The sequence below is a fragment of the Pseudorasbora parva genome, chromosome 14 (genome assembly GCF_024679245.1).
Source record: "Pseudorasbora parva isolate DD20220531a chromosome 14, ASM2467924v1, whole genome shotgun sequence".
In the NCBI taxonomy this organism is placed as follows: Eukaryota; Metazoa; Chordata; class Actinopteri; order Cypriniformes; family Gobionidae; genus Pseudorasbora; species Pseudorasbora parva.
In genome coordinates this window covers 10,391,318-10,417,386 of record NC_090185.1, presented here as the reverse complement: position 1 = coordinate 10,417,386, position 26,069 = coordinate 10,391,318, and the positions used below count along the sequence as shown (strand labels likewise).

The 26,069-nt window shown below is 38.5% G+C and overlaps 3 long non-coding RNA genes across 4 annotated transcripts; 2 read left to right on the top strand and 1 right to left on the bottom strand.

Annotated features, from left to right (window-relative positions):
- Window positions 1-286: 286 nt before the first annotated feature.
- On the top strand, window positions 287-11,040 carry LOC137040069 (uncharacterized). The gene is made up of 3 exons (XR_010897829.1): window positions 287-359; window positions 3,195-3,308; window positions 10,903-11,040. It is a non-coding gene; the product is annotated as an uncharacterized lncRNA (long non-coding RNA).
- Window positions 11,041-12,717: 1,677 nt separating this feature from the next.
- LOC137040065 (uncharacterized) lies at window positions 12,718-24,736 on the top strand. The gene is made up of 4 exons (XR_010897826.1): window positions 12,718-13,015; window positions 15,581-15,694; window positions 22,151-22,274; window positions 23,004-24,736. It is a non-coding gene; the product is annotated as an uncharacterized lncRNA (long non-coding RNA).
- Window positions 16,716-18,380, bottom strand: LOC137040064 (uncharacterized). 2 transcript variants are annotated; one of them, XR_010897824.1, is made up of 3 exons: window positions 18,352-18,380; window positions 17,015-17,102; window positions 16,716-16,919 (listed from the first exon to the last, which is right to left on the bottom strand). It is a non-coding gene; the product is annotated as an uncharacterized lncRNA (long non-coding RNA). The 2 variants fall into 2 exon arrangements; XR_010897825.1 differs by lacking the exon at window positions 18,352-18,380 and adding an exon at window positions 18,139-18,237.
- Window positions 24,737-26,069: the final 1,333 nt, after the last annotated feature.

Genomic DNA, 26,069 nt, shown 5'->3' with positions numbered 1-26,069 from the left:
AGTGATGTCGGGATGTCTGGTCTGGTTGCTGATGGGATTGTTCAGCACACAGCTGTAGGTGTTTTTATCCTGATATTCCACCTCCAGAGGTAGAGAGAGACTGATGCTGAGATCAGACACACTGATGTTGGACAATAAACTGTTTCCTTTGAACCAGGAGAGAGTCACATGACTCACATTCAACACCGAACACACCAGTGAACATGAGGATGATGATGATGATGAAGAACAGTTTCTGCTGATGACAGGAACAGGCAGACAAGCTGAGAAAGATGAGATAAATATGGATGAACACAGTTTTTTTTGGATCATTGTGAAGATGATGAGCAGTGTATTATTCTATTCCTCGATAACAACCGGTAAAAACTGAGAACATACTAACATTGAGATCTGAATGAATAAACTCAACAGTTTTTAAAAATATTGAGCAATTCAATATTTCTTTCAGTCTTTCGTTCAGTGCTATGACTGTAATCCCTTAAATGTCCGTCTACTTTGAACTTGCTCTTGCTAGCAACTGATTTCTCTGTGGAAGCTTTACGTTTAAAGAGCTAATAAAATATTTCAAGCCTAATTATTTAATCATGTGGCAAGTAGCCGTGTAATAAGCAGATCATGTTCATGTAGCCGAATGTTATCACAGAATAAACCCCTTCAGAGTGATGCGAGACCTGATCCTGATCACCCTGTCGGGGTTTATTCTGCAGTAACCTTCGGCTACATGTACATTATCCCTTACATAACATAATTCAATATTTCAATATGTATAAAGCTAATAAAACAAGAAGCACAGGATGAGTTACATCTCCACTCACCATTGACAGAAACTCTGAATGTTTTTGATGATAGTTTTTCTCCAGTCATCTCCACTTTATAAACTCCAGCGTGTTCAGTTGAGATGTTTGTGATGGTCAGAGATCCAGTTTGATCGTCCAGCTTCAGTCTGTCTCTGAATCTCCCGTCAGTGCCGTTATATGTGTAGAAGTATCTATATTTTCCAACTATTTCAGCTATAAGGGACTTTTCAGCTCCATATTTCCAATCTATATTGTTGTCTTCATGTACTATAGAAACATCATTGTGTAAAGTGACAGAATCTCCCTCTATCACTGACACTGAATGTATTTCATTTGTTTCGGCCCCAAACACACCTGGAGAACATGAAGAGGTTTTCAGATTAATGCTCGTGTTGCTTTAGAAAGCCTGAGATCAGTTTGTAACCTTTAACAGCAGCAGAGACGGCAAACTAAATGAAAATTCACATCACAGCATACAGAAGTGTGTGAATCAATCATTCAGTCTTTAATGTGTTTCAAAATGATCTGCTGTAGAAAAAAATAAAAATATGATAAATTAATTATAGTTCAAATATGCCGGATATATTCAACACTGTTTATTACTGAATTGCCATGAGTTCTCTAGTTGTCTATGATTACTGCAGAATATTTAAGATTATTTAAATTATTTTTTAGAAATGTTTTCGGAGGATTTGCATTTGTAATCATTGAAATTAAAATACCTAAAACAACAAGAGAGATTTGATCACAGTGGATGTAAATAATCTAACTTGAGTCGCAGCAGGAGTTTATTACTCTGAGTCGTGAATAAATGACAGAAATTATAACTTACCGATCAGACGGCAGCAGCTCAAACAGAACAAAACAAACACGCCGAACATTTTCTGATGTATTAACACGAGCACAACTGATCTAAACAAACACAACAGAAGTAATGACATGTCAGTCCTCCTCCGACAGAGTCTGACCCTCCTGGTGCAACACACACACACACACACACACACACACACGCACACATACAGACACATATACACGCATACACACGTGCGCACACATACACACACATGAACTCAAACATGCACACATACAGACACACACACACACACACACGTGTGTGTGTGTGTGTGTGTGTGTATATATATACATATATATATATTATAGTTCACCTAAAGATTATTAATTTATTTATAAATTGCATTAATCTGTAATACATATTTAAAGTTCAAACTCTAATAATCATGAACTATATGAGCAAAGACAACTGACTGACTGAATCATTAATAACCTGTAATGTCCAATTTCTGAAAAAGTGATTTTAGAAATCCTTGCTGGTATTTAGTTTTCCAGCGTGAATAAATGATGTGCTACTGTGAGTGCGGCTGTAAACTCTGGTGATTTTAAAACTGTTGAGTTGATTTATTCAGATCTTAATTTTAGTAAATATGGAAAAAGTACAAAGTTAAAAGCGTGTCTGATCTCACAGTTTTAGTGAAGTTTGGCCTCTGAGTCAAACTGAAAGCTGCTGCGGTCGGTGTTCTTCAGAGATGTGGTTTGATCTGTTGGGTGGACAAAGGTGTTATGTGTGTGAGAGACAACGGGCATCCAGAGCATGTGTGTTTAGTTTGTAGGTGAACAGTTTCTTCCTGTCAGCTAAAAAAAGAAAAAAACATGTTAAGAAACTAACAAAGAAAAGCAATACATCACAATGATCATATAACACTGTCCTTCAGTAGTTTAGCTTTATATCACATTAGTAAATCCCACACACACACACACACACACATTTTTACATTATTGTACTCAGTTTCCACCGGAGTGTGTTATTACAGATGAAAACCTGCTCCTCTTATATGCATCAGATTGTAATATAAAATAACTGAATACTTTATCTGTATAATAAAGTTTAATAAATAAGACAAACTTTAATAAATAAGGGACTGTGTGAAGTTTACACTCATTGTTAAAAAGGCACTTTTGTTCCATTGACTTAATGGCTGATGTTTGTGTGATAAATATAAGACATTTGGTTTATTTAGTACAATCTCACGATAGTGAATGACTACAGGTTTGATTTGGCCAGTCCTGCACGCAAAACCAAAGACACTGATATCATTAAAATAATTATTGGATAAGCAAACTGTAAATATGAAAATATATGCAGTATTTTTACTTCAAACATGACATTTTGAAGTGTTGATATTCATCAGGGGTTTCAGAGACTTTAATAAATGTGCATTGGTCTCTTGGTTGTATGAATGCATATATGCTGGCAGTGTATGAGTCAGGATGTGGTTTGTATGATGTCCTTTTAGTTGCTGAAGATCTTCCATGAGACTGAGTGAATGTGTGAATCAATGACGTTCTTCTGCTGTTTGTCTGCATGCGTTACATTAACAGACTGAAGCTGGATCATCAGACTGGATCTCTGACCATCACAAACACCAGAACTGAAGACTCTGGACTTTATCATCGGCAGCAAAATCATGAAGAGCTTCAGTGTGACTGTCGATAGTGAGTAGTCTTTCACTGCATTTTCCTTCAAGTAATGTTAAAGGTCCCATGGCATGGATTTTGTTATTTTATAATGTTTCCTGAGGTGTATTTATATTCTTAGTATGGTTTTTACATAAAAAAATGAATTATTTAGAAATAGAAGTCATTTTTTCTATACTGATATTAGCCCTCTGGCATGAATGCTCTGTTTCAAGGGGTGTGTCTGCTGTGAGACACCCACTGTTGTGATTGGCTGACATCTGCATTTAAAATAAAATTACATGCGGAGGGGGCGTGGTTTAGCTGCCATAGTGAAATAAATAGAGTTCAGTACATGGACATCACATACTGTGAGTCTCAAACACCATTGCCTCCTCCTTCTTATGTAAATCTCGTTTGTGAAAAATACCATGGAAAAAACAAGTGATTCTCAACATAACGCCCACTGTGACACAATCGCTGGGATCATTAATATGTACGCCCCCAACATTTGCATGCCAGCTAATGTTCATTTTCAGGCAGAACTACGCAGCCGAATCATCGGGAGTTCAGCAGGTAAACAAGCGCCACGCGAGGATAGCGAAAACGGCTAAAAAGCATTGAATACGCTTGTGTGTCATGTTCACTTGTTTGTTCATTTGCGATCGTATTGTCGCTCACTACAGCGATGATAAAGACCCGTTCATTTCCACACCGTATTGAGAATCTAAATCTCCTCACTGTGTTTTAAGTGTCAGCTCACAAAATGTGTCCGACAGGTAAGATACTCTACTCCTAATATATGTTTGTTTCCTCTTTTCCTGATCTATATAATCCTAATCTGGTCATAATTGTAATATGTCGTTAGCTGGACTCGTGCTCGTGTACTATCGAGTTGTTCATGAGAACGGTTTGTGTTTTTGTGATGGAAGGGGTCATCTTTTTCATGGAATATTCAACCTGGATTAGTTACACACAGATTCTGCCATAGTCGTTGCCTGGGTTACGTATGTGATGGGGCGTAGCTATCTAAACAGGGGCAAGACCCTTTTGGGGGTAGGGGCGTGTTTGTTTTGGTGATTTGAAATATCAGCAACGGTTACCAGATATCACTTACCCCACCTTTAATGCTGTATTTGTCGATATTGGCTTTCTGTATTGTATTTGTCGATATTGGCTTTTCATGTATTTGTCGACAGCACATTTAATGCTGTATTTGTCGATATTGGCTTTGAACCTATTTTCTCTCAGAAATTGCTAAATTCCACAAATAATTACAAATAATAGGTGAGCAAAACATTTAATTAAATTGCAACATTTCTACAGTAATAAATTCTATAATGTAAAGCCAGATTATGTTACTGCAGTGAACTATAAACAGTTAAGAGAGTCATTCTTGTTTTAAATAAATGTGATGTTAGTGTTTTTTAGGTCTGTGTTTTATGATTGACAAAGTGTGTCTGTTGGCTGAAAACCTTTGCTATAGTGTTGTCAAACAATAAGTTAATTTGAGACATGAATGAAGTGTTTTGATAGTGTTAGAGCATTGTGAATATGAAATGAACTGCTGTGCCCGAGTAAAACTGATGGGTCACATAGGCCTAAATAATCTAGTCAGAACACCGGCAGGATAATAGTCTGTTTCCTGTTGAGCTCACAGTGATGATGCTGTTCTTCAGAATCACACCAGATGGAGACATTTATCAGTTCAGTTAATATCATACCACTGATGATGTGTAAATATCAAGGGGGTAATCTAGCGCTCGGGAAGCGTTCCACCCCTAGGGGCTGCCAATGCTAACCAAGCCATCACCTGCTGTTAGCATCCCATTGACTCCCATTCATTTTTGAGTCACTTTGAAAGTGAATAACTTTACATCTGAGGCGTTTAAAGACTGCATTTGTCCATTGTTTATTTCTAAAGAAACACGACAATGCATAAAAGGCTCCATTACCTTGTATCTTACACTATCGCCCCGCAGAAGCTGTTTTTGTAAAAATAGGCTAACGATTGCGTCATAACCAACGCGACTCTAGACCTGAGGAGACGCTCGCAGGCAATCTTTTACTGTCTATGAGACAGTCGGGGGGACGTGGAGACATAAAGTCTGATAAAGTCAAGGGAGAAGAATGAGGAGAAGCCCATAGTGAGCCAAAAGTACTGGGAGAAAATTTTTAAACAACGTGATTCAGATTTCACTTTCCACAACTACTAGAAGACCTACAGCTGTCTGAGCCTGCGCAGTTCGCTCAGCCATCAGGAAGTGAGTGCTCCTTTACTGACATCACTTTCTGCCGTTGAATGGGATAGCTCTGTCCATTTCTTTTACTGTCTATGGTAAATATCAAAGGATTCATCTTCTGACCTTTACTCAAGACAACTAGCAGTACAATTCAGTCCTTAACATCAACCCAGTGTGTAAATAACATTTATGATATGCTTATATTAGATGGTGGAGCTGATCCTGCTTATGATAGATGATATTGTAGTATGAACACTATATTATCAAAGATTATTTGTGTACAATCCCATTCCAAAAAAGTTGTGACACTGTACAAATTGTAAATAAAAAATGAATGCAATAATTTACAAATCTCATAAACTTAGATTTTATTTACAATAGAATATAGATAACATATCAAATGTTAAAAGTGAGACATTTTGAAAAGTCAAATATTGGCTTATTTTGGATTTCATGAGAGCTACAAATTCCAAAAAATTTGGACGGGTAGCAATAAGAGGCCAGAAAAGTTAAATGTTCATATAAGAAACAGTTGGAGGACCAATTTGCAACTTATTAGGTCAATTGGCAACATGATTGGGTATAAAAAGAGCCTCTCAGAGTGGCAGTGTCTCTCAGAAGTCAAGATGGGCAGAGGATCACCAATTCCCCCAATGCTATGGCGAAAAATAATGGAGCAATATCAGAAAGGAGAATCTCAGAGAAAAATTGCAATGAGTTTGAAGTTATCATCATCTACAGAGCAAAATATCATCCAAAGATTCAGAGAACCTGGAACAATCTCTGTGCGTAAGGGTCAAGGCCTGAAAGCCACACTGGATGCCCGTGATCTTCGGGCCCTTAGACGGCACTGCATCACATACAGGAATGCTACTGTAATGGAAATCACAACATGGGCTCAGGAATACTTCCAGAAAACATTGTCGGTGAACACAATCCACTGTGCCATTTACAGTTGTCGGCTTAAACTCTACAGGACAAAAAAGAAGCCACATCGAAACATGATCCAGAAGCGCAGGTGTTTTCTCTGGGCCAAGGCTCATTTAAAATGGACTGTGGCGAAGTGGAAAACTGTTCTGTGGTCAGACGAATCAAAATATTAAGTTCTTTTTGGAAAACTGGGACGCCATGTCATCCGGACTAAAGAGGACAAGAACCCAAGTTGTTATCAGCGCTCAGTTCAGAAGCTGCATCTCTGATGGTATGCTGTTGTATGAGTGCATGTGGCATGGGCAGTTTACACATCTGGAAAGGCACCATCAATGCTGAAAGGTATATCCAAGTTCTAGAACAACATATGCTCCCATCCAGACATCTTCTCTATCAGGGGAGACCTTGCATTTTCCAAAATGACAATGCCAGACCACATACTGCATCAGTTACAACATCATGGCTGCGTAGAAGAAGGATCCGAGTACTGAAATAGCCAGCCTGAAGTCCAGATCTTTCACCAATAGAAAACATTTGGTGCATCATAAAGAGGAAGATGCGACAAAGAAGACCTAAGACAGGAGAGCAACTAGAAGCCTGTATTAGATGAGAATGGGACAACATTCACACTTGAGCAACTTGTCTCTTCAGTCTCCAAATGTTTACAGACTGTTATAAAAAGAAGAGGGGGTGCCACACAGTGATAAACATGGCCTTGTCACAACTTTGAGATGTGTTGATGCCATGAAATTTCAAATCAACTTATTTTCCCCTTAAAATTATACATTTTCTCAGTTAAAACATTTGATATGAACATTTGAACATATTTTATCTTGCCAGATGATAAACTGGTGAAAAAATCCCACAGACTGTCACTGAAGGAGGAACCTGAGCCATATCTAGAGAGCAGAAGATCACAGAGACTTGAGATGGCTCTTTTGACCTGTATCAAACACCCTGAGCACGCTAGTATTATTGTTCCAGATGTGAAGTCTCATTTTGAACACTAGATGGCGCTCTATACAGAGAGAAGCACACTTTCTGTTACATTAACCCCTGCTGACTATCAGATTCTCTTCATAACTATAGTAGTGACTTGTTTGTATGTTTTGCTGCTGGCTGGAGTTTAAAATAACCTGATCAGTCACATGACATTTGCATGATCCCATATTACTACAGTGAATCGTTGAATTTATTCTTAAATTACAGAATTCATATTGATTTCAGTCTAAAATTGACAAAAACAGGATGTGATCTTTATCAAACAATTGGGTGTGAATAATTATTTTATACTAAAGCCTAGTTTGAACGTGGGGGAGAGGACGCTGGCGTTGTCTGTTCGCCGCTTCTTCACCCACAACAAATCATGTTAATGTACTATTGGATTTGCGTTTTGTTTTGTTTCCTTGTGTTTGTGACTAGTCTAGCAGTCAGAGCTACAATTGGGACTGTTGCTGATTGCTGGCAGCCACTGAGAGGTCGTTGTTCGTCGTTTCGCCGTTTTCCACCGCTTCTCTAATGTTTACGTTTGAATTGCTGCGGTTGGTTTCTGGTTTGGAGGACATTTGATGTTTTTCGCCGCGACTGCTCGCTGGTGGTCTCCCTTGGGCTTGAGCTGCATGGTGGCTGAAGTTTGCACCGGGCTAGCGTCATCCGGGCTCTCGTCGTCGGCGTCCGGCATGATGTTGGGATGTTCTGCTTCTCGGCTGCGCCGCTGTTCCGTCCTGCATTGCGACCGTGGAGCGACATCTGCGCCGACCCCGGTGTGTCCACAGAAGTGCCCGGAGGAATGTTCTGCCTCCTGCATGGTGCTGCAGCGATCCCCATCGTTTGAATCATCATGAAGAAGACCCATCATCTGGTCTTCAGCTGTCGTGCCTCGGCGATGTCATCGGGACACTGCCGCTGGGAGAAATCTGAAACATGGAGTGGACCACAGTGTGCTGCGGAGCTAACAGAGACTTCCACCATCAGCTGTTTTCTGTCCACCATTAGCTCTGTTTCTGTTCACCATCAGCTCTGTTTCTGTTCACCATCAGCTCTGTTTCTGTTCACCATCAGCTCTGTTTCTGTTCTGTTTTCTGTGTTGGTTGATTGTTTGTAGTATTCTATATTTTTACTTGTTATTCATTTTTTGTTGTTATCCCCCCCCCCCCCTTTGTTGCACTTTGAGATTCTTCGGAATGAAAAGTGCATTATAAATAAAATCTATTATTATTATTTATTATTATTAGTTCAGACTGCACGATTTTCAAACTTGTCGGGTCACAGCTCTATTCACACTGCATGACTATCTGGGGTATCATTCAGTCACTGCTGTGTTCACACTGACCGATGGTTTGACGACAGAGGAGTTCACACTGCATGACTGAACAAGAGGAAGAATCGCCGACAACTCTCTCGCTCTCCGGTGTGCAAACTACGTTTCCCAAACACACGTGCGATGTGACAAGTAAACAACGCGAGATCACACGTGTGTCAGACCGGAGTTCTCGCGCGAGACTTGGAATTGTTATTAAAAATGATAAACTGCACAAAGTTTGCTTCAAATTGTATGTGCGCTGATTTGTAGAGAAAAAGAAAAAAGATTATGGCGGAAGAAATTGTTGGAGAGACAGAGGGAGCCAAGATTGTGTTCTGCAAAGACAGTTTGAGGTAAATAAATAATTATTTAATGTGTTGCTGCTGTGGCTGGATGTGCAAATGTTTGGCCTTTGTTTCTGTTTGATAGAATTGTAAATATATCTATTAAAATACTGAAATTCTGCTTTATAACTCCTCCCTGAACGTCCTGCTGCCCTGTATCACTCTCTCATTGGCTGTCGGTCATCGCCGATGTAATTTTCAGTCAGAACGCAGTTCACACAGCAGGAGTTTGAATCGCCGACAGGTCCAGATATTTAGCATGCCAAATATCTCACCGGCGTCGGCGACTCGTCTGCTCTCTGAGCGCGTCTTTGATTATTCACACTGCGTGATTGTCACTCGCGTGCACGAGCACCGATTTGCCTGTGATCTCGGGCATTTGTCGGCGATTTCGCAAAACCTGTTGGCGACTCAAAATCGGGGCAAAAATCGGGCAGTGTGAACTAGGCTTAACTGAAACCAGCACTGCGTATCAAAGCATGAACAGCTATATAAGCTAATATACATAATCCCTTGAATATCAGTCTTAATATTAATGCCATAGACTAATAGCAGGAGTCACTATAGTGAAATGATCACAGCTGGATCTGATATTAGAGAAATACTGAATCATCTTCTCGTGCTGACAGACAAATACTCCACGTGAGTCTCCTCTTCAGATTTCTGTAAAACACATCACACAGAATAAAAAACTAAAACATATCATCTTTAGTGGTCATTGTAGTGTGGCAAGCAGCGTGGCGAGGGACCGCGAGAGCGGCCGGTGAGGAGTGGTAATGAGTACCAGCTGCGTGACACATCGGTCTTCATTCGCTCCAGCACCATCGCCTCGGGCAGCCACTCGCGGTCTTTCCTCATCCGCGCTGCCCGAACTCCTCAGCACCGCGATCCCCCTCAGCAGCGAGGGCTCTCCGACAGCGCGTCCCTCCTTCCTTCCGGGTTTTCGGCACCAATGTAATAAAGTTCGTAGATGGGAAGGAAGGAGGCGGGAACCGGCGAACGTTCAACAACTTTAATTCCAAATAAATAAACAAAACGAAAGTAAACCGCAGGCAGCCCCTCACGGACGACTGCCCGCAAATAAACGTAAACAAAACTCAACATAAATTCCAGGCCTGGTCCTCTCTCCTCTTCCGCTGCCTTCGCTCCTACTTTTATGCTCCCTTGGCCGCGAGACCGGTGTGTCACGCAGCTGGTACTCATTACCACTCGTCACCGGCCGCTCTCACGGTCCCTCGCCACGCTGATTGCCACACCACAGTCATATATCAGTGGCTTTAGAAAAAAAGATCAAGTATTGAAATGTAGTAATATTAGCATGACTTGCACAGACCTAACTATGTTAAATCAATATGAAAAATGAACACAGTAGTAAACCCTACTGTGTTCATTTTTCATATTGATTTAACATAGTTAAGTTTCCTCCTGCCTTTAAAAGTTAATTCTTTTATTTCTTATTGTTTTCTTTTGTACAATTGTACGGTTGGTTGCATTTTATGAATTTTTCCTGCTGTCTGCAACACTTTTAGAACATTTTATTAATTTATTATAATAGTCAAATTTCCTGTACTCTTTTAGTGTTTCTCAGTTACTGTAAATCATATTCATATTCCAGTACAACTGACTAATTATTGCTTGCAGAAGTATCAGTTATTGTCTTCAGTTGATGATGATTATACAGACAGAAACACAATCACACACTCCATCTGACTCACTGCTGAAATGACACACACACTCACACACTCACACACTCACACACACAACAGAAACTAATGATAAATGATCTTACCCATGTGTGTGTGTTTCTTTCATAGAACGACGGATGAAGAAACAGAACAGCAGAAGTTTTCTCATCTTCACAAATCTGAACTGCTCAAACAACAGAAGAGATTAAAACTACAAAACTGGATCTGTTTTAAAAACGCATGTTAAGTTCAAGCGTTAATTTAATTGCTGCAGTTTTAAAACTGCATTAACAGATTGAATATGACATTATTTTTTACACACCCTAATAGAGTAAAAGTAAATACAGAATCAGTTTGTGTGTGTGACAGATGAGTAAAGAGATGCTCAGATCGGTGCAAAACAATAACCAACATTATTTAGGACTAAATAGCATTAGCTACATCAATATGTATTTAAAGGGGGGGGGGGGGGGGGGGTGAAATGCTGTTTCATGCATACTGATCTTTTTACACTGTTAAAGACTTGGAATCCCATACTAAACATAGACAAAGTTTCAAAAGTTAAGGTGGACGTTTGATGGGAGTATTTCTTTGTCAAAAATACTACTTCCGGTTAGTCATAAGTTTCGGCAAGTTTTTTGCGATCATGCGTCCCCTTTGACGTTAATGGGGGCGGAATTTCCTTGTATGGGCCGTACGGACAATTCTACCGGAAGCGTGTGAGAGAGAGAGAGGGAGAGAGCGAAAGCAGCAGGCTATGCGCATCAAAGCGCTGGCTCGTAGGCTGCGCTGCACAGGTGATGTGCACAATTAACAATGACATCAAAAAGTGCGTTTTTGGTTGCCAGACCAAGACAGTCCTGCACAGATTCCCCCAAAACCCCGCGTTAAGGCAACAGTGGATGTAATTTGCTTTTCCGGATCAGCAACTGAGTTGCGCGAATGTTTATATCTGTTCGCTGCATTTCGGTGCCGACTGTTTCATAAACAAGGCCCAGCTTGACGCCGGATTTTCCAATCGCCTAATGCTGAATGATGGAGCAGTCCCAACGTTAGAACCGCGGGCGGTGAGTTAGACTGCTTCAAATGTCTGTGTCTATGCTCATCAAGTAGCCCAAACATGATCACGTATATATTACTATATATAGAAATTGATCAATGGAGCATGTGATGTGTAGTGCATGTACATTTGTTTAGCTGGCCACTATATGTGTAACTTTATGTTTGTGTATTGTAAAAGCACTCCAAACAACAATACACAAAGAGTGGGGAAATATGTTGAACTAAATAAGCACGCTTCTTCATTCAAATGCGCTACTATTCCGTGTCTTTCTATGTAAACACTAGCCTGCCGTGCAAAACCAGTCCGCTTACTGTCTACACAAACCACGCGTAAACACACAAACACACGTGCACAACTGCACTTCCCACATGTACACCTTCAAAGACAAAAATACGACGATATAATTCAAGTATAAATATGTAAATAACACAAGCCGCTAAGCATATTATATAGTTAATGTATATCGTACCACATAGAGACGTCCTGCTCTAGTCGTTTTTGCTGCTGCTCCTGTTCAACTGCAGCCTCTGGGTCTGATTCCGGATCATAGATGTATGGCTGTATCTGATTAAAAGCCATATTTTTATTTTGAATAAAGTTTTTTTTCCCGCTGTTAGGGATGACACAGCTTTACGACGCACTCGACTCAACTCAACACAATAGCAGCGCGCTGCTGCACACGTCATTATTTAGCTCCGCTCACACGATACGCCCCCACCCGCTCGGCTTTTTTCGGAAAGACTCGGAACAGTGCATCTTTCTTATATAATTATAAAAAAAATAAAGACTTTTCGGAGATATGCAGGATGCAATGCTACTCTATAGGTACTCAAGATTGACATGACACTGACTGAAACTGAGTGTTTCACCCCCCCTTTAAATATTAAATTATATTATGGGCTATAAATTGAACAATGCATTTGGAGATTTTTCAATTGTAATATTATTGTAAAAACAATAAATACTTTTTGTTATAACGCTTAAAGCAGTAACTCTTGCCTTCTTGATCAGTTTTTCTGTGTTTCCTGCAGATCCAGAAGATCCCAAATCCAGCAACAGTCATCAGAGATCCAGCAGAGATCAGCACTATCAGAGAGACTGGAGGAGGAGACGGTGTGTCCGGTGCTGTAATGATAAAGAAAGAAGTGATTCTGATCTACAACAGAAGACGGAGATCAGGTCAGTGAATAAACACACACATTATATCAGCTGTGCTGCCGTACCTGCACATGTGTGGCAGAGTTGAGTGATGTTGGGATGTCTGGTCTGGTTGCTGATGGGATTGTTCAGCACACAGCTGTAGGTGTTTTTATCCTGATATTCCACCTCCAGAGGTAGAGAGAGACTGATGCTGAGATCAGACACACTGATGCTGGACAATAAACTGTTTCCTTTGAACCAGGAGAGAGTCACATGACTCACATTCAACACCGAACACACCAGTGAACATGAGGATGATGATGATGATGAAGAACAGTCTCTGATGATAACAGGAACAGGCAGACGAGCTGAGAAAGATGAGATAAATAAGGATGAACACAGTTTTTTTGGATCATTGTGAAGATTGAGCAGTGTATTATTCTATTCCTCGATAACAACCGGTAAAAACTGAGAACATAAACTAACATCGAGATCTGAATGAATGAACTCAACAGTTTTTAAAAATATTGAGCAATTCAATCACTTTTTCAGTCTTTCGTTCAGTGCTATGACTGTAATCACTTAAATGTCCGTCTAATTTGAATTTGCTCTTGCTAGCAACTGATTTCTCTGTGGAAGCTTTACGTTTAAAGAGCTAATAAAATATTTCAAGCCTAATTATTTAATCATGTGGCAAGTAGCCGTGTAATAAGCAGATCATGTTCAAGTAGCCGAATGTTATCACAGAATAAACCCCTTCAGAGTGATGCGAGACCTGATCCTGATCACCCTGTCGGGGTTTATTCTGCAGTAACCTTCGGCTACATGTACATTATCCCTTACATAACATAATTCAATATTTCAATATGTAAAAAGCTAATAAAACAAGAAGCACAGGATGAGTTACATCTCCACTCACCATTGACAGAAACACTGAATGTTTTTGATGATAGTTTTGTTCCAGTTATCATTAGTTCATAAACTCCAGCGTGTTCAGTTCTGATGTTTGTGATGGTCAGAGATCCAGTTTGATCGTCCAGCTTCAGTCTGTCTCTGAATCTCCCGTCAGTGCCGTTATATGTGGAGAAGAATCCAAATCTTCTACTGATTTCAGCTATAATGGACTTTTCAGCTCCATATTTCCAATCTATATTGTTGTCTTCATGTACTATAGAAACATCAGTGTGTAAAGTGACAGAATCTCCCTCTGTCACTGACACTGAATGTATTTCATTTGTTTCGGCCCCAAACACACCTGGAGAACATGAAGAGGTTTTCAGATTAATGCTCGTGTTGCTTTAGAAAGCCTGAGATCAGTTTGTAACCTTTAACAGCAGCAGAGACGGCAAACTAAATGAAAATTCACATCACAGCAGACAGAAGTGTGTGAATCAATCATTCAGTCTTTAATGTGTTTCAAAATGATCTGCTGTAGAAAAAAATAAAAATATGATAAATTAATTATAGTTCAAATATGCCGGATATATTCAACACTGTTTATTACTGAATCGCCATGAGTTCTCTAGTTGTCTATGATTACTGCAGAATATTTAAATTATTAAAAGATTTTTTTAGAAAAGTTTTAGGAGGATTTGCATTTGTAATCATTGAAATTAAAATACCTAAAACAACAAGAGAGATTTGATCACAGTGGATGAAAATAATCTAACTTGAGTCGCAGCAGGAGTTTATTACTCTGAGTCGTGAATAAATGACAGAAATTATAACTTACCGATCAGACGGCAGCAGCTCAAACAGAACAAAACAAACACGCGGAACATTTTCTGATGTATTAACACGAGCACAACTGATCTAAACAAACACAACAGAAGTAATGACATGTCAGTCCTCCTCCGACAGAGTCTGACCCTCCTGGTGCAACACACACACACACACACACATGCATGCTGGTAGTCAGTTTTCCAGCGTGAATAAATAATGTGGCCACTGTGAGTGCGGCTGTAAACTCTGGTGATTTTAAAACTGTTGAGTTGATTTATTCAGATCTTAATTTTAGTAAATATGGAAAAAGTACAAAGTTAAAAGCGTGTCTGATCTCACAGTTTTAGTGAAGTTTGGCCTCTGAGTCAAACTGAAAGCTGCTGCGGTCGGTGTTCTTCAGAGATGTGGTTTGATCTGTTGGGTGGACAAAGGTGTTATGTGTGTGAGAGACAACGGGCATCCAGAGCATGTGTGTTTGGCTGATGTTTGTGTGATAAATATAAGACATTTGGTTTATTTAGTACAATCTCACGATAGTGAATGACTACAGGTTTGATTTGGCCAGTCCTGCACGCAAAACCAAAGACACTGATATCATTAAAATAATTATTGGATAAGCAAACTGTAAATATGAAAATATATGCAGTATTTTTACTTCAAACATGACATTTTGAAGTGTTGATATTCATCAGGGGTTTCAGAGACTTTAATAAATGTGCATTGGTCTCTTGGTTGTATAAATGCATATATGCTGGCAGTGTATGAATCAGGATGTGGTTTGTATGATGTCCTTTTAGTAGCTGAAGATCTTTCATGAGACTGAGTGAATGTGTGAATCAATGACGTTCTTCTGCTGTTTGTTTGCATGCGTTACATTAACAGACTGAAGCTGGATCATCAGACTGGATCTCTGACCATCACAAACACCAGAACTGAAGACTCTGGACTTTATCATCGGCAGCAAAATCATGAAGAGCTTCAGTGTGACTGTCGATAGTGAGTAGTCCTTCACTGCATTTTCCTTCAAGTAATGTGAAAATACAGTGTTTTTTATTTTTAAATTAAGGTGGGGTAAGTGTTATTTCAAAACTGTTTTACAAAACGGACTCGGGCCGAGTCCAATAACAAGCTTGTAGCCAATCAGCCGGTAAGGGGCGTGTCTATGGTGAGAAGAGAACACTCAGTGCACGACATTATTCAAAACACACGACACACATGACGGACATTAGCTGAAAACTAATATATGCTGGCTTTTGCTTGAATACGCTCGTGCGTCATGTTTGCTTGTTTGTTCATTTGCGATCGTACACAGCAAAAAACATGTTGGGAGATTTATCACCACGGGTGTTAAAATTATCACTTTCTGGGTGAACATACAGGTCCATCTTTGCTAGTGTTAAAACAACACTGACGAAAGTGTTCGTTATACAAACACTGTGTTAGTGTTTCTTTTTAGTCACTCAAGGTGTTGAGAAATGTATTACTCATAAGTGTACATTTAACACTTTATGGTGATTAATCTCACACACCCAGTGTATTTAATGTTTATTTAATGTAAATACTTAAATACTAAAATGGCACTGTGAATGAAATTTAAAACAATTTATATATATTATTTTATTTTTTCCCCCCAAAAATGAAGTGACTACAAATTTATTTGAATATTTATTAAAATTGTAATATATCAATTCCATTACATTTATGTATTTGGCAGACACTTTTATCCAATGCGACTTACACTGCATTCAATACCATTTTTAATTAAAAAAAAACATTTTTGTCAGTTCTTGCCTTCCCCGGGAATTGCTACAGTAAAGCCATTGTTGTCACACATACAATTGAATAAAACAATTTCTTGTTATACTCCAATGCTATAACATCTTACCATGATAAATCTCTACTGCGTTTCAAACAAGATTAAACAAAGAAACATTCCTCAAGTAATGTTTTAATTGAAAATACAAAAATTCAACATTGTATATATTAAATCAACCTTAATGTTAAAAAACGGTCTGGTTTGTAATTCATTCTGATAAAAAATACTATTCCTTTATAAATTAATACATTTACATTTGGCAGATGATTTTATCCAAAGCGACTTACATTGCATTCAATGTACGCATTTTTACATTTTGTCAGTTCTTGCTTTCCCAATTCATCGATCCCACGATCTTGGCGTTGATAGCGCTCCTCAAAATGATCCAAACACATAGTATCGTTCCTGTTAAAGAGACAAATTTGGTTAAAACAAACACATTAAAAAAATCTAAGATATAAAGTTTCAAACATCTTCAATCAACAAGCAGAGATACTTACATAGCCTGTCTTCCTTTCAGGATCGTTTAGGTTTGTAGAGTAAAAATGCCAAGGGCATACATAGATTGTGGCCTTAAGTGGTTTCCTTCTGCAATAATAAACAATATTCCATGAAATCAAAATCCTCCAAAGCAGAAAGCAAACTAAAAGACTCAAAATAATCAGGTCACTTTGTGTTTTACTTCAGGTTATTTTTATACCAACACATAGCAAGAAAACGTTATATTCAAAACATAAGCACTACTGTTACAGATTTACAATGCTACAACTAGAAAAGGCTAGAACTAAGTTGTACAGAAAAAATCGCGCATGGAAGGGCACTAATGCATGTCTGCTCAACTAATACAAAATAAGACGAAAAATGTCAAATAGTACGAGTGTGCAATCTCGTGGAATGTATACGCCAAAACTCATTTCGGCGTGCATATGATACGCACTTTATGGCGTATATATGACACGCTCTCTTGGGTAGGTTTAGGGTAGTGGGGTGGGGGGTTCGTATGTATGATACGCCATAAATTGCGTATCATATGCACGCAAAAAACAGCGTATCATATGCACGCCAAAATGAGTTTTGGCGTATACATTCCACGACATTGCACACTCGTACTCGATCTTGAGTTTCTATATATTGACTGAAGCAGTTCATGAAGAAAAGCGTGTCCTACGATGTTTTCGACATTTTGGAGCGCTGTACAGAATGGTCGGCGTATGTTATCAAAGTACCACGAGAAGATTGCTAGAACACAGAGCATTTCACTCGCAAAATGTTGCAGGCCGATCAGTATGCGCAGCGCCGACAATGATGGACCGTGCTATCCGTGGGTGCTCGGCTAGGGATCGAGCCCCGGGGCGTCACACAAGAAAAAAAAATTAAGAGCAATTAATTCATTCGATTAACGTCTGCTTTCTCATTTGAATGACATTTCAAAACACCAGAATTAACTCGTAGTTACGGGGTGAAAGATATAAACGGCCTTATAAAGGTTGGAAGCCCTAAAGATACTTACGTTATGCCAAATGAGAAGAAATAACTATCCAAGTCCAGTGAGTTAAAAAATGACACATAATGTTAATGCTGCTACATTATTACAAAATTAGTACAACGAAATTAAGTCACTTACGTAAATCTCGTCCTCCATTAACGAATTTAGTGTGTTAGTGGGGGTTATTCAGTTATGTTAAACTGAATGGCGGATCAAAAGCGCGCTAAATTTAAACTGAGGTAAAAAAAAAAAAAAGCAAACAGAGTTAAGTCAACCACATCGGCTACGTTACTCATTATACAAGCTCATTAATAAATCACAAGTTGATAAGATAATAATACTATACTATACCTTGTCCTTGTAACCGTTGTGTGTGCAGGGAAGCCCATAAAGATGGAGAGACCGAAGGATGAGCTGGGAAATTTAAAATGCTCTGCACATGCGCAGATGTTGATTGCTAACACCCAAAGGAAACACTGTGCTTTATCACTAAACAAGTGATAAAGCATATAATATTTGTAAATTAACACCAGATTTTATCACTAGATGCCCAACACCAGGTTTTTATCCCTCAGTAATTTGCTGTGATATTGTCGCTCACTCCAGCGATGATAAAGACCCGTTCATTTCCACACCGTATGGAGCATCTAAATCTCCTCACTGTCTGTTTTAAGCGTCTGCTCACAAAATGTGTCCGACAAGTAAGATACTCTGCTCCTAATATATGTTTGTTTCCTCTTTTCATGATCTATATTAACCCTAATCTGGTCATAATTGTAATATGTCGTTAGCTGGACTCGTGCTCGTGTACTATCGAGTTGTTCATGAGAACGGTTTGTGTTTTTGTGATAGAAGGGGTCATCTTTTTCATTGAATATTCAACCTGGATTAGTTACACACAGATTCTTCCATAGTCGTTGCCTGGGTTACGCATGTAAGGGGCGTAGCTATCTAAACAGGGGCAAGACCCTTTTGGGGTTGGGGCGTGTTTGTTTTGGTGATTTGAAGTATCAGCAACGGTTACCAGATAGCACTTACCCCACCGTTAATGCTGTATTTGTCGATATTGGCTTTGAACCTATTTTCTCTCAGAAATTGCTAAATTCCACAAATAATTACAAATAATAGGCGAGTAAAACATTTAATTAAATTGCAACATTTCTACAGCAATAACTTAAAAGAAAATACAGTAATAAAAAATCTATAATGTAAAGCCAGATTATGTTACTGCAGTGAACTATAAACAGTTAAGAGAGTCATTCTTGTTTTAAATAAATGTGATGTTAATGTTTTTTAGGTCTGTATTTATGATTGACAAAGTGTGTTTGTTGGCTGAAAACCTTTGTATAGTGTTGTGAAACAATAAGTTAATTTGAGACATGAATGAAGTGTTTTGATAGTTTTAGAGCATTGTGAATATGAAATGAACTGCTGTGCCCGAGTAAAACTGATGGGTCACAAAGGCCTAAATAATCTAGTCAGAACACCGGCAGGATAATAGTCTGTTTCCTGTTGAGCTCACAGTGATGATGCTGTTCTTCAGAATCACACCAGATGGAGACATTTATCAGTTCAGTTCATATCATACCACTGATGATGGGTAAATATCAAAGGGTTCATCTTCTGACCTTTACTCAAGACAACTAGCAGTTCAATTCAGTCCTTAACATTAACCCAGTGTGTAAATAACATTTATGATATGCTTATATATTAGATGGTGGAGCCAATTCCTGCTCATGGTAAATAGACTGCATTTATATAGTGCTTTTAACAGACCCATGGCCATCCAATGCGCTTTACATTTTGCCTCACATTCACCCATTCATACACCAAAAGCGATGTAAGGCACCATCCAGCTTGTCGGGAGCAGCTGGGGTTAGGTGTCTTGCTCATGGGCACTTCGACACTTGCGCAGCGCAGGTGTTTTCTCTGGGCCAAGGCTCATTTAAAATGGCGAAGTGGAAAACTGTTCTGTGGTCAGACGAATCAAAATTTGGAAAACTGGGAAGCCATGTCATCCGGACTAAAGAGGACAAGAACAACCAAAGTTGTTATTAGTGCTCCGTTCAGAAGCTGCATCTCTAATGTTATGGAGTTGCATGAGTGTGTGTGTCATGGGCAGTTTACACATCTGGAAAGGCACCATCAATGCTGAAAGGTATATCCAAGTCCTAGAACAACATATGCTCCCATCCAGACATCTTCTCAATCAGGGGAGACCTTGCATTTTCCAACATGACAATGCCAGACCACATACTGCATCAGGTACAACATCATGGCTGCGTAGAAGAAGTAGCCCGTGTACTGAAATAGCCAGCCTGCAGTCCAGATCTTTCACCAATAGAAAACATTTGGTGCATCATAAAGAGGAAGATGCGACAAAGAAGACCTAAGACAGTTGAGCAACTAGAAGCCTGTATTAGACAGGAATGGGACAACATTTCAATTCCTAAACTTGAACAACTTGTCTCCTCAGTCCCCAGACGTTTGCAGACTGTTATAAAATATAACATACATGATACAAAATATATAACACTGGCCTAGTGGTTTTTGGATATTTTACTGCAAAAATACTATATAGTGCACCTTTAAGAAATAGTCTTTGGAAGAAGCTGAGAGGTATACATGTTATATATTATTTATATTCCCCTTAAAATTATACATTTTCTCAGTTTAAACATTTGATATGAACATTTGAACATATTTTCACTAGCTGGACGATAAACAGGTGAAAATCCCACAGACTGTCACTAAAGGAGGAACCTGAGCCATATCTAGAGAGCAGAAGATCACAGAGACTTGAGATGGCTCTTTTGACCTGTATCAAACACCCTGAGCACGCTAGTATTATTGTTCCAGATGTGAAGTCTCATTTTGAACACTAGATGGCGCTCTACACAGAGAGAAGCACACTTTCTGTTACATTAACCCCTGCTGACTATCAGATTCTCTTCATAACTATAGTAGTGACTTTTTTGTGTGTTTTGCTGCTGGCTGGAGTTTAATATAACCTGATCAGTCACATGACATTTGCATGATCCCTTATTACTACAGTGAATCATTTAATTTATTCTTTAAATTACAGAATTCATATTAATTTCAGTCTAAAATTGACAAAAACGGGATATGATCTTTATAAAACAATTGGGTGTGAATAATTTTTTTATACTGAAACCAGCACTGCGTATCAAAGCATGAACAGCTATATAAGCTCATATACATAATCCCTTGAATATCAGTCTTAATATTAATGCCATAGACTAATAGCAGGAGTCACTATAGTGAAATAATCACAGCTGGATCTGATATTAGAGAAATATTGAATCATCTTCTCGTGCTGACAGACAAATACTCCACGTGAGTCTCCTCTTCAGATTTCTGTAAAACACATCACACAGATAGAATAAAAAACTAAAACAAATCATCTACATTTATATCAGTGGCTTTAGAAAAAATGTTTTTATTGAAATGTAGTAATTTTAGCATGATTTGCACAGACCTAATTTGTTAAATCAATATGAAAAATGAACACAGTAGGGTTTAAGTTTCCTCCTGCCTTTATAAGTAAAAGGAACTGTATGTAAGAAATGTATTTCAATGAATCATAAAATGGCCCTGATATGTCACTAGACATTAAGGAATCATGTTAATTTCAAATACTTCTATCACTGACAACAGTAGTCCGGCCAGGATATTGTCATTTAAAAGTTGTTGGTTGAAGCGCATTCCCAGTTCCTTCCGCCATTATTTCTAGGATCTATGAAAAGTTTGGGTTTGTAAAATTTGTAAAAACAGTGACATCGCCATCTACTGGCCTAGCAGCATAACAGCGTTTTAACTGTTTTCTCAGATCTGTGTGAACGGGATCATACCCTAAAACAAACGAGACACTGAAGACTAAACATAACTGTGACCGTTTCCTTCATGGTCATTTATGTAGAGCTGTGCATTTTCTTACTGAGCGCTGTGCAGCATATTACTGATTGCACTGTAAGAACTTCATTAAATACATTTTTACGTTTGTTACGGTTATTTTTGTATTGCTTGTATGGATCTCTTACAGATATTACCATTGTGTATGAATCTGTGAAATGTGGTTTACTATATTAAATAACTTGCCTTGTCTAACGCCTCTCTCTATTCTCTCCAGATTCTCACGTAGATGATAAAGCAGAAAGACTTGTTCTCATTTACCCGCTGCTGCTGGCCATAGTAGCTGCTGCTGCTGCTGCTGGTCTGATTTACTCGAAGTCTAGACAAAAAAACACTAAAGAGTAAGTATTTAATTGTGCATAATGTTTCAAACGTTTCATGCTTTGCTGCATTTTGTGTTTTTTTATTTGTGTGATGTACACAAAGTGATTGTATGTGTTTTTGTACAATTCAATGAAATACAATTCAAATACAAAAGGGCACTTTTACATTCTTGGATTATAAATACAATTATTTATTACACATTAAAAGTATAACTCTTAAATGCTTGATTCTGATTGGAGAGTCATGGCATATGACTCTATATTCTGTGTGCTGTTGTCACGTGATCTGGGCTCAGATGAGTCCCTAATGGAGAGAGAATCTGTCCATTTAAAATACAGAGAGAGGCGATCAGATATTCTGGACATCTAATGAAAAGTCTCACACTGCTGAAATCAGAGGAGGGACCAGTAAGATATTATAAAGGATAGCGATGATGTGTGTGTGTGTTTTCTGTACTCTTGTGTGGCACAATCAGGCATTGAGCAGAGTGTGAATAGCGCTGGCAAACAAGGCGTGCTATTGGCACTTGGTGTAATTATTATTTATTGTTGTCTATATAGACCCCCAAACAGACTAGTGTAGTGTCACTTCTTGTAACTGGTCACGTAAACTGAATACGGAAAGCAATCGGCCGAAATGTTACTTTATAAAGTATTAAATATGGATATTTTTCTTACACAGACACAATTCGTATTCTTATTCTTATGTCTGTTTTCTATTTCACTGTCCTGTGTGTTTTCTTCTAGGTTACACTGCGAACAGACGAGATCAACTCAGGAGACGACGAGCATTATTTCGCTAAATAGCCTTTCATCAGCTAAAATATCATAAAAACATATTTGATAATCCAGGGTCAAATTCAACATTTCTCCATTTATTGCAAGTTTAAATTATTTTACTGTATTTATTTTGCTTTGGGGTTTATTTATATTCTGATATCTCTGAATTATATGATGCATTCAATTATTACATAAGATATAACATCTGATAATTTAGTTTTCTAATGGATTTAAAGGGTTAGTTCACCCAAAAATGAAATTGATGTCATTAATGACTCCCCTTAATGTCGTTCCTCACCCGTAAGACCTCCGTTCATCTTCAGACACAGTTTAAGAAATTTTATATTTAGTCCGACAGCGTATCTAAGTGTATGCACACTATACTGTCCATGTCCAGAAAGGGAATAAAAACATCATCAATTGATTATGCATCGATTTTATTCAGCATTGTCTTCTCCTCCGCGTTTGTTTTCAAATCTCAAATAAAGATTCAAACGGTTATGAATCAGTGAATCGATCAATGATTCGGATCGACCATGTCAGGTTATTTCAGCAGTTTGGATCACGTGATATAGGCGATCCGAATCATTGATTATTATGCTGGTTTTCTTCTACTGTGATAAAGGTCAGTATCACAGAGCGGATTGAACAACATGGAAATATGAGATTTTTATTGAGCAAAAGATGTGGAACTATAGCCTGACAAGCCAGACCCACATCAAGATGTTTGGTCTGGAAACTCACCATTGACAGCTCAATCCGAGGGGCGAGATAAACGGTTGTCTTTCAAACTCCCTCTGCACGCGATACGATAGCGCTACAACCAACCAGAGCAATGAAGGTGAAGCAGAGCTCGCTGACTGATTAAACATTCGCCGTATCCGGTCAGCAAAACTCTGAACACATCTTCCCTTCTTAAGAATGACTTCAGTGCCGTTCTTTGTTCTTTTCTCAGAGAAAAGCTTAACTCCAAGTCTTCCAGAGTCGCGGTCAAAGCTGGTTCGAAAGACCGCCGTTGGCCAGTTTCTGTGTTTACTAGAAGCACGCAAACGCAACTGGGCCGTCGTCATTATGGCCCCGCCCACCGACTCTATACAAGACGTGATTGGCCCGGCAAGAGTTAGGGGTTTACAGCTCAGAAGGATATTGAGAGTTGCTAGACGACACTCGCGGGCAGATTAGATTTGCTGCCGCTAGGGTGCGTCTAGATTTCTAGGCTAGTGGAACTATATTTTAATTGAAATTGGACAAGGTCATCTGCGCTTACTTGAGTTTATTATCGTTAAACTGTCATTTTCAGTTATGTAAATATTGCTTTAAAACGGTTCGGCTGTAAATCTGTAATAAAATAAGTAACAAAGACACGTGTTAGCAGCGAGTGCTTTGAATGTTTATTAGAGCTGATAAAGTGATATAACAGTGATCGATTATGTCGTGTCATTTACACTATAAGATCATAAGAGCATTTGCTCTGCTCTGGTTTGACTATAATGCTGTCTGTTTTTGTGATGTAAATGTTTTGTCATGTCAGAGTTATAATGCTGTCATTTGCCAAATTCTTTTCAAAGGATTGTGCCATAATATGAATAAAATAAGAGCTGGCCATAGATGACTGTTTTAAAAAAGTTTTATTTTGTGAAGAAATACTTTGCTTATGTAGTTACCGAAAATATTTTTATGTGATAAATGCCATTAAAACATCTGATTTACTCACAAAAACTGGAATCTTTGAATGATTAATTCCTAGTTATGACACTAGATGGCGCTCTAATACATGGTCTGACAATATTAATGAAATGTCATGCACTTTATAACAAGGGCACACTGTGTGTGGGATACTGTTCTTGCAATAAATAAATAAATAAATACATGATAATAATAAATAATGAAGCAGCCGGCAAACAGTATTAACAGTTATTATAGAGATTGTTACTACAGTACAACTGTGGCAATGTAATATCAGACACTGTCTTTTAATAACAATTGATTGAACAGTCTTTGAAAATGCTAAATTATGAGAGATTGTAAGAACAATATATAGCCTATAATGTGGAGAAATATTATCACGGTCAATTAGCAAAGCGACTGTTTTCCTTTTTTGTCCTTATTATTACTGTATCATTATTATCAATAACCCCAATAAAATGAATTATGTTTAGCAATATGCTTAACAAAGAAACTTTTGGGAATAAAAATTCTGGGAATGACATCCCTCTAGTGGTCAAACAATGTTTTAGTTTCGTTATCAGTTTTCTGTAGAAGTTAAAAGCAAAGCAACTATCAATACAGGCAGAATCTTGGAATTACTCAAGATGGAAGGGAGGTTATGAAACATTAGGAATAATCAGTTTGTGAAGGGATAATTGATGTAGCCTATAAGTTTAACATATGTGTAGCGTTGCAGTTGTCCATTTTCACCACAAAATAATGCAACATTTCTGACTAAGATGTGGTAAAGTATAGTAACCATGAGAAGGCCTACGCTTATACATTCAGCTCGAGTCAACCACAGCGGAGAAACCTCGTGTTGCTGGTGTACGGTTATCAACAGAGAGGGTCATTAAGTGCCACTTCAAACGTTAATTCGTGGGTTTTATTACCATATAGCGTAAGAACTTCGTCTAATTTGATGCACTTTCAGTTTTTGTGTACATTATCTCCCCGTTTGCCGCCATGTTCACGTGACGTCATAATCCCGTCAGACTCAGCATCGAAGTACTTCCGCATGAGTTGTGTCTCTAATGTCTTGACTTCAGGTGACATTATTTTCTTGTTAGAAGTTGGAAATCGTGACTTTCGAGTTGAATTGAACGCAGATCTGTGTGTAAACTTCACTGAACATTTGCAGTCCTGTGCTGGTGGATTCTGCTCATCGTGAGATGTTATTTTAAGAACAAACGTATGCTGTTTACCTGCTGGATGATGAATCAGGTGAAAAGTCCCTCAAATGCAATTTGAGGTGGACCCAAGCCATATCAAAGATTACAGGCATTGAGAATATCACAGAGATGTGGTCTTTTTTTATTTGAAAAC